Source organism: Myotis brandtii, unplaced genomic scaffold, assembly GCF_000412655.1.
Source record: "Myotis brandtii unplaced genomic scaffold, ASM41265v1 scaffold165, whole genome shotgun sequence".
Taxonomy (NCBI): Eukaryota; Metazoa; Chordata; class Mammalia; order Chiroptera; family Vespertilionidae; genus Myotis; species Myotis brandtii.
The window spans coordinates 15,020,308-15,027,408 of record NW_005356042.1 but is presented as its reverse complement, the minus strand read 5'-3'; positions in this window follow the sequence as shown (position 1 = coordinate 15,027,408).

Sequence of the window (7,101 nt, the reverse complement as noted above, 5' to 3'; positions counted from 1 at the left end):
GAGGGAGAGAGAAAGAGCTGGACAACCTTTCTTGTAAAGATACTTCTTGTAGTTGATGAAAGATGGGGAGGAAGTTCAGAGCCATGTAAGGCCCACCATGGAGAAAGTTCTGTGGGGGTTCTACAGAAAGTAACGTCACGGGATGATCTGATCATAAATTTCTAACTGGGCAGGTTGTGGTGGGTAGTCATGCCCCAGGCATATAATTTCTTCAGTAAAAGGCTTATCTTTGCCTTAAGCAAGCCCTGTCTATTGTTCTTGTGCATCTAGGTTAACACACCTTTCAAATGCCCCCTTTCAGATCCCTTCTTCTAATATCTGACCACACTTTCAGACTCATACTACAGTGTGACCACCCTTAAGAGAGCACATAATCGTGTTAACTATCTCATAAGCCAATACCCGTCTTGCTTTCTCCCACCTTCGTGTGCTCTTCCTTAAATTCTTTCCTTAATTTTAAATGCAGAAAAGAAATTGCAAAACTGTCATATCTGACCACACTTTCAGACTCATACTACAGTGTGACCACCCTTAAGAGAGCACATAATCGTGTTAACTATCTCATAAGCCAATACCCGTCTTGCTTTCTCCCACCTTCGTGTGCTCTTCCTTAAATTCTTTCCGTAATTTTAAATGCAGAAAAGAAATTGCAAAACTGTCACTGTCTGGAGCATTTGAGATCTTGCTTCCCAGCACTTGTCATCAGTTTGGCTCAAACAAACTCTTATAAAATTCTTTACAGGTGTTGGATGTTTCTATAGGTGTTGGATGAACATTCTTAGCTAATTTCTTGCTGAATTTCTAGAATGGGGGATGAGCTGAGAGTCTTCTCTGGATCTGCCCCTTAAGCCTCTAAAACATCTGCCGTTTGACAAGGCAAGCTGGAGGACCAGAGTATGGGTCAGTGGAATTCCGATGCCCTGGTGGTCCTCTCTGGACACTGCCAGAAGTTCCTTTGGCAACACCAGGGACATACAGATAGTTTTCAAAACCTTACATTCTTTCTCTTTGGGGTCTCGGGCATGGATTTTCTTTTCTCCTCCACTACCTCCTCCTCCTCCTCCTCCTCCTCCTTTTTGTTAATCCTCACCTGAGGATATTTTTCCATTGATTTTTAGGGAGAGTGGAAGAGAGAGGGAAAGACAGAGAGAAGAAACATTGATGTGAGAGAAACATGTTGATTGGTTGCTTCCTGTATGAGCTCTGACTAGGGCCTGGGCTGGGGAGGAGCCTGGAACCAAGATACAAGCCCTTGACCAGAATCAAACCCCGGACCCGCTGGTCCACAGGCCGACACTGTATCGACTGAGGTAAACCAGCTAGCACTGGATTTTATTTTCTTAAGCTGTGGAGATTTTAGAGAGAGAAGAAGGGAAGCTCTTTCAGCCAAGAGTCTCAGCTCATTACCATGAGCTTTGCTCTAAATATGCTTTGAGACTAGGCTTTCAAATTTTCTGGAAAGAATTTCAGTTTGTATTTTGTAGGTGTCCAACTTTTCACATTACTGGCTGGTCTTGATGTCTGGTTTTGAAGAATTTCCCCGTGTTTTTCTTTGCAGGGTATATTCTCTCTAAATCAGGTATCTGGTGAAAATTATATTTTTCCTGATACAGTTCAGGGAGGACTTGAAGCTTCCACTGGAGCTGTGTCACCTCCCTTTCTAACTGTGCCCTTATCTGACTGCAGTGAAACTTTCCCAGTTTGGAGATGCTTCATATGGTCTTTATGGGCATCAATTATTTCATGGTCTTCCTTCCAATTAGTATACAATTGTTTATTTATTTATATTAATTATGATGTGTCTGGGCATGGGCCTCCTTGGGTTCTTCTTGCTTGGGATTCTCTGCGCCTCCTGTATTTGTGTGGCTTTTTCCTTTACCAAGTTAGGGAAGTTTTCTGTCATTTTTTCAAACACATTCTCTATCCCTTGCTCACTTTCTTTTCCTTCTGGCATACCTACTATGCAAATATTGTTATGTTTCATGTTGCTCCACAGCACCCTTAAGCTGTCCTACTGTTTTTTAATATTTTTTTCTGTTTTGGTTCTCAGATTGAGTGATTTTTTTTTACCCTATCTTCAAATTCACTGATCTGATCCTCAGCTTCCCCTAATCTGCTGTGTATTCCTTCACATGTGTTTTTTATTAGTGCTATTTCACTTTTCATAGTTACTATATCTTTTCTCATGCTGTTGAGCATCTTTGCCATCATTATTCTGAACTCTATGTCTGATAAATTTCTTATCTTCATTTATCTCTTCTGGAGAATTCTCTTTTCTTTCATTTAGGGGTTGTATTTTTATCTCCCCATTTTGGTTGCCTGTTTGGGTTTGTGACTATGTATTAGGTAGATCTGCTATACTTCTCAATCTCTAGTGCAGGACAGTGTCAAATGCTGTTTCTGACTAATTAGATCAGGGTAAGACTCAAAGCCTTCAGAGATCCACCTTTGCCTGCAGACTGATTGGATTGTCTTGAGTAGCCTCAGGTAATCATCCACAGGTGGGCTGAGAGGTTTCCCCAACAGGGTGGGGCAATTGCTTCTGCCTGGAGGCTAATTGTTATTTTCAGTCTCTTAATGTCCTCTGCAGCATGAGGAAATGACTCAGCACTGGAAACTAGGGTATTGGCCTTCTGAGTTCTAATCCTAAAGTCACCAATCCTGGTTTCTGGTCACACAGCTCGAGTCTACTCTGCCATCCCTCTGCTGAAGCTCAAGGTGAGTGGCTGCACACAAAATTTTGTGCATCGGCCCTTTAAGAGGGTACCTGCATTTCCAATATCTTTCCCTGGCAGACAGTAACTCTGCTGCTTTTCATAGCCAGATGTTATGTGGGCACCTTTTTCAGTTCTGGTGTTATCTGCTGGGGGGCCAAGCTTGGGTTTTAGACCCCAGAATTCTCAGTGGCAACCCTCACAGCTGAGATATCCCTCTAGTCTCTGGGAGCCTGGCCAGCCTTATGGTGCCTCCACCCTTCCTACCAGTCTCTATGTGGTCTCCACTTTCCATCCTTGGTTATCAGGATATCCTCCAGCTAGTCTTTAGTTGATTACTCAGGATTTTTTTTATTTAATTTTAGGTGTAATTCCAGTTTGGTCCTGGGAGTATGATGTGTAGTATCCACTTACTCCACTGCCCTTTTTCTCTAGGTATTGCATCTTTTAAAAATTCTTGCAGCACACCAGTGTACTGTGACACAGTGATCGAAAATCTTGGTCTATGATATAACTTGACTTCAATTTTGTATATGTTTTATACTTACATTTATTGTTTCAGTACCATTTGTTGAAAGATTATTCTTTCCCTATCAAACGTTGTTGGTACCTTGTGGAAACCAATTGATATGTATGCGTCTATTTCTGCATTCACTCTTCTGTTCTGTTTGGGTTCTTCAGAATACTGAATGGGCCAGCCACAGCGGCTGGGAAAAGTGAATTTCATAACCAGAAGTCAAAGCTGGAGAACAAAGCATGTTAATGCAACCCTGGACCTGATCAAGGGCAGCATGACTTTATATCACCACATATTCATCTATCTTTATACCAATTGTACTGTTTTGATCACCGTAACTTTATATTGTGTCTTGAAATCAGGTAGGTTAAGTCCTCTAACTTTGTTCTTCCTTTTCAAAATAGTTTGGATATTATTCATCAGCATTTCCAAGCCTTGGCTCTGTTGACATTTTCTTTCTTTCTTTTTAATATATGATTATTGATTTTAGAGAGGAACAGAGAAGGAGAGAGAGAGATAGAAACATCAATGATGAAAGAGAATCATTGATCGGCTGCCTCCTGCACGCCCCTCCAGTGGGGATTGAGCCCGCAATGTGGGCATGTGCCCTTGACCAGAATTGAACCTGGGACCCTTCAGTCTGCAGGTTGACGCTCTATCCACTGAGCCAAATCCTCTAGGGCTCTGTTGACATTTTGTATAGGCTCATTCTTTGTGGGAGTTGTCCTAGATCACAGCATCCTATTCCCTGTCTACCAGATGCCAGTAGCATCCTTCCCCAACATTACAATAACAAATGTCTCTAGAATGTCAGCATCATAGCTACATATGATATCCCTTGTTTTTTGTCCCCCAACAATAAAAATGTAGTGTCCATCCATGGGCAAAAGTGCCGTTAGGGGAGCTGTGAGATCCAGCAACATATGCTAAGGGATGCAGACGTCTCACCCAACTGTGCATTGGGTAATAGGCAGACTGATGGTGGTCCTGACTATGGACACTGTGGTGGCCTGTGAAGCAGCCCCAGTCCCTCTTGGCCACAGTCCAGGAGCCTCTGAAAACACTGATGCGAGAGCCTGTATGGAAGTCCATGTTTCCAGAACAGAAGTTCCAGCACACCATTGGAATAAAAGAGAAAAGAATTACAGGTTTGGGTGCATTGGAGTGGATAAGAATAGCCTGACTTTACCTTCATCACTCCTTCTCCAAGGCAGCAGTTTAGGGCCAAAAGGGATTTTTTTCAGCCTGTGATTTCTCCCATGGGGAAAAAAGTTGAGCCTGTGAGTGAACACCTGCTTCCCCGGCTGTGTGAGCCGCTGCCAAAGAGCCTCATTTCTGTCTTGCCCCATCCAGGGGACTGAATCATAAGCCAAGTGACTGGGGGGTGGGAAGAGTCTGGGAGAGAGGCAGACAGGACTCTCAGAGGGCATGAAAGGCACTAGGATCATAACTAACCCCATTCCAGACTCCATCTTAAGGCCTGCTAGGTATGCCTCACTAGGAGATCCCCCCAACTAGCCCAGGTGCACCCCCAGTGCTCCTCATGCCTTGGCCATACACACTATTCAGAGCAGTTTTAGGTTTACAGAAAAATTGAGCATAAAGTATGAAGGGTTTTTATAAACATACAGTTTATAACATATAGTTTCCTCTGTAATTGACATCTTGCATTAAAGTGGGACATTTGTTAAAAATGATGAACAAATATTGATACATGATCAATAATGAGTCCACTAGGCTCCTCTGGGTTCCTCTCTTTGCCCTATGGCCTGGGATCTCTTTCAAGACAGCAATCTGGGGACAATTATAGTGTTGACCTTGTTTGTTTCCTGTTTCAAAGAACCACTGTCCTTTATTGCCTATTGTCCACTGTCTTGCATACCATTGTGGAATTTTTTTTTTGGAGGAAAAATTGGTTCCCTGTTATTCCATCATGGCCGGAAGCGAAGGTCCTATTACTTACCTTTGAAACAGTGATGACAGGATTATTTTGAGTTACTGTATTTTGAAGTCTACCACTAGGTGGCAGTGTTATATAGCAAAGATGCTTTTTAGAAAAAGCACAGCACAAAGCATTTCTAGGTTCTTTTAAGAGATACATAAAATTATATATTTGGGGAAGATGGCGTCATTCATACTGAATGGGCCAGCCACAGCGGCTGGGAAAAGTGAATTTAGTTACCAGAAGCCAGAGCTGGAGAACAAAGCACGTTAATACAACCCTGGACCTGACTGAAGGCAGCATGACTTTATGTCACCATTAGGGCCAGAGACCTAATAAAACTATTAGGCTCATTAAAACATTAATGATTACATTTTTCCAACTCTCATTTAATCATTAAGGTTTTAATATTATAAATTGGATGAATATTCTTCATAGTATTTAGAACTATTTTTCAAACCTCTTTTAAGCCACTAAAAGGTCCAATGGCTGAAACTGTGTTTCCCTGAACCATAATGTAAGCTTGTTAAGAGTTCCAATGCCTTCAATGTAGATCCTTTGGAACCAATAAGCCGTTGTCTTTTTACAAATCTTTATTTCTTACTAAAGAACCTATTTTAATGATATCACCTGCAACATCATCCTGAAGAATTTGTCCTGTTCAAATGAAACACGCCCCTTGTGCACTGTTGGTGGGAATGCAGATTGGTGCAGCCTCTGTGGAAAGCAGATGGAGTTTCCTAAAAACATTAAAAATGGAACTGCCTTATGACCCAGTGATTCCACTCCTGGGACTATACCCAAAACATCCTGAAACACTAATTTGAAAGAATATTTGCACCCCTATGTTCATTGCAATGTTATTTACAACAACCAAGATTTAGAAGCAGCCCAGGTGCCCATCAGTAGATGAGTGGGTAGAAAAGCTGTGGTACATTTGCACAATGGAATACTACTTGGCTGTAAAAAAAGGAAATCTTACCCTTTGCGACAGCATGGATAGACCTGGAGAGTATGATGCTAAGTGCAATAAGTCAGTCAGAGAAAGACAAATACCATATGATTTCACTTATATGTGGGACGTAATGAACAAAATAAACTAATAAACAAAAGAGAAACAGGCTCACAGATGCAGAGAATAGACAGACAGCTGCCAGAGGGGAGAGGGTAAGGGGCTGGGTGAAAAAGGTGAAGGGAGTAAGACAAAAAACACACAAATTTCATAGACACGGACAAGAGTATGGTGATTACCAGAAGGGAAGGAGGGTGGGGAAGGTAGAAGAGGGAAAAGAGGGAATAAATGGTATGAAAGGAAACTTGTCTTGGGGTGGTGAACATACAATACAATATACAGATGATGTATTGTAGAATTGTACCCTGGAAACCTATATGATTTTATTAACTACTAGAGGCCCAGTGCACGAAATTTGTGCACTGGGGGGGGGGGTCCCTCAGCCTGGCCTGTGCCCTCTTGCAGTCCGGAAGCTCTCAGGGGATGTCCGACTGATGGCTTAGGCCCATGTGGGGAGTGGGCCTAAGCCGTCAGTTGGACATCCTTAGCATTGCTGCAGAGGCTCCCACCACTGCCGCTGCGCTCGCCAGCTGTGAGGCTGGTTCAGGGCTTCTGGCTGAGCAATGCTCCCCCTTTGGGAGCACACTGACCACCAGGGGGCAGCTCCTGCATTGAGCGTCTGCCCCCTGGTGGTCAGTGCGCGTCATAACGACCAGTCGTTCTGCCGTTCGGTTGATTTACATATTAGCTTTTTATTATATAGGATTGTCATCCCAATAAAATCAATAAAAAAGAAAACCAAAAGATATATGTATCAAATGATGCCTCACTTCTAATATGCTCTGAGTCTGACAGTCAAAGAAATGCAATTAATTTTTATATTTTAATAAACTCAAAATAATATATAAAAAAAAGA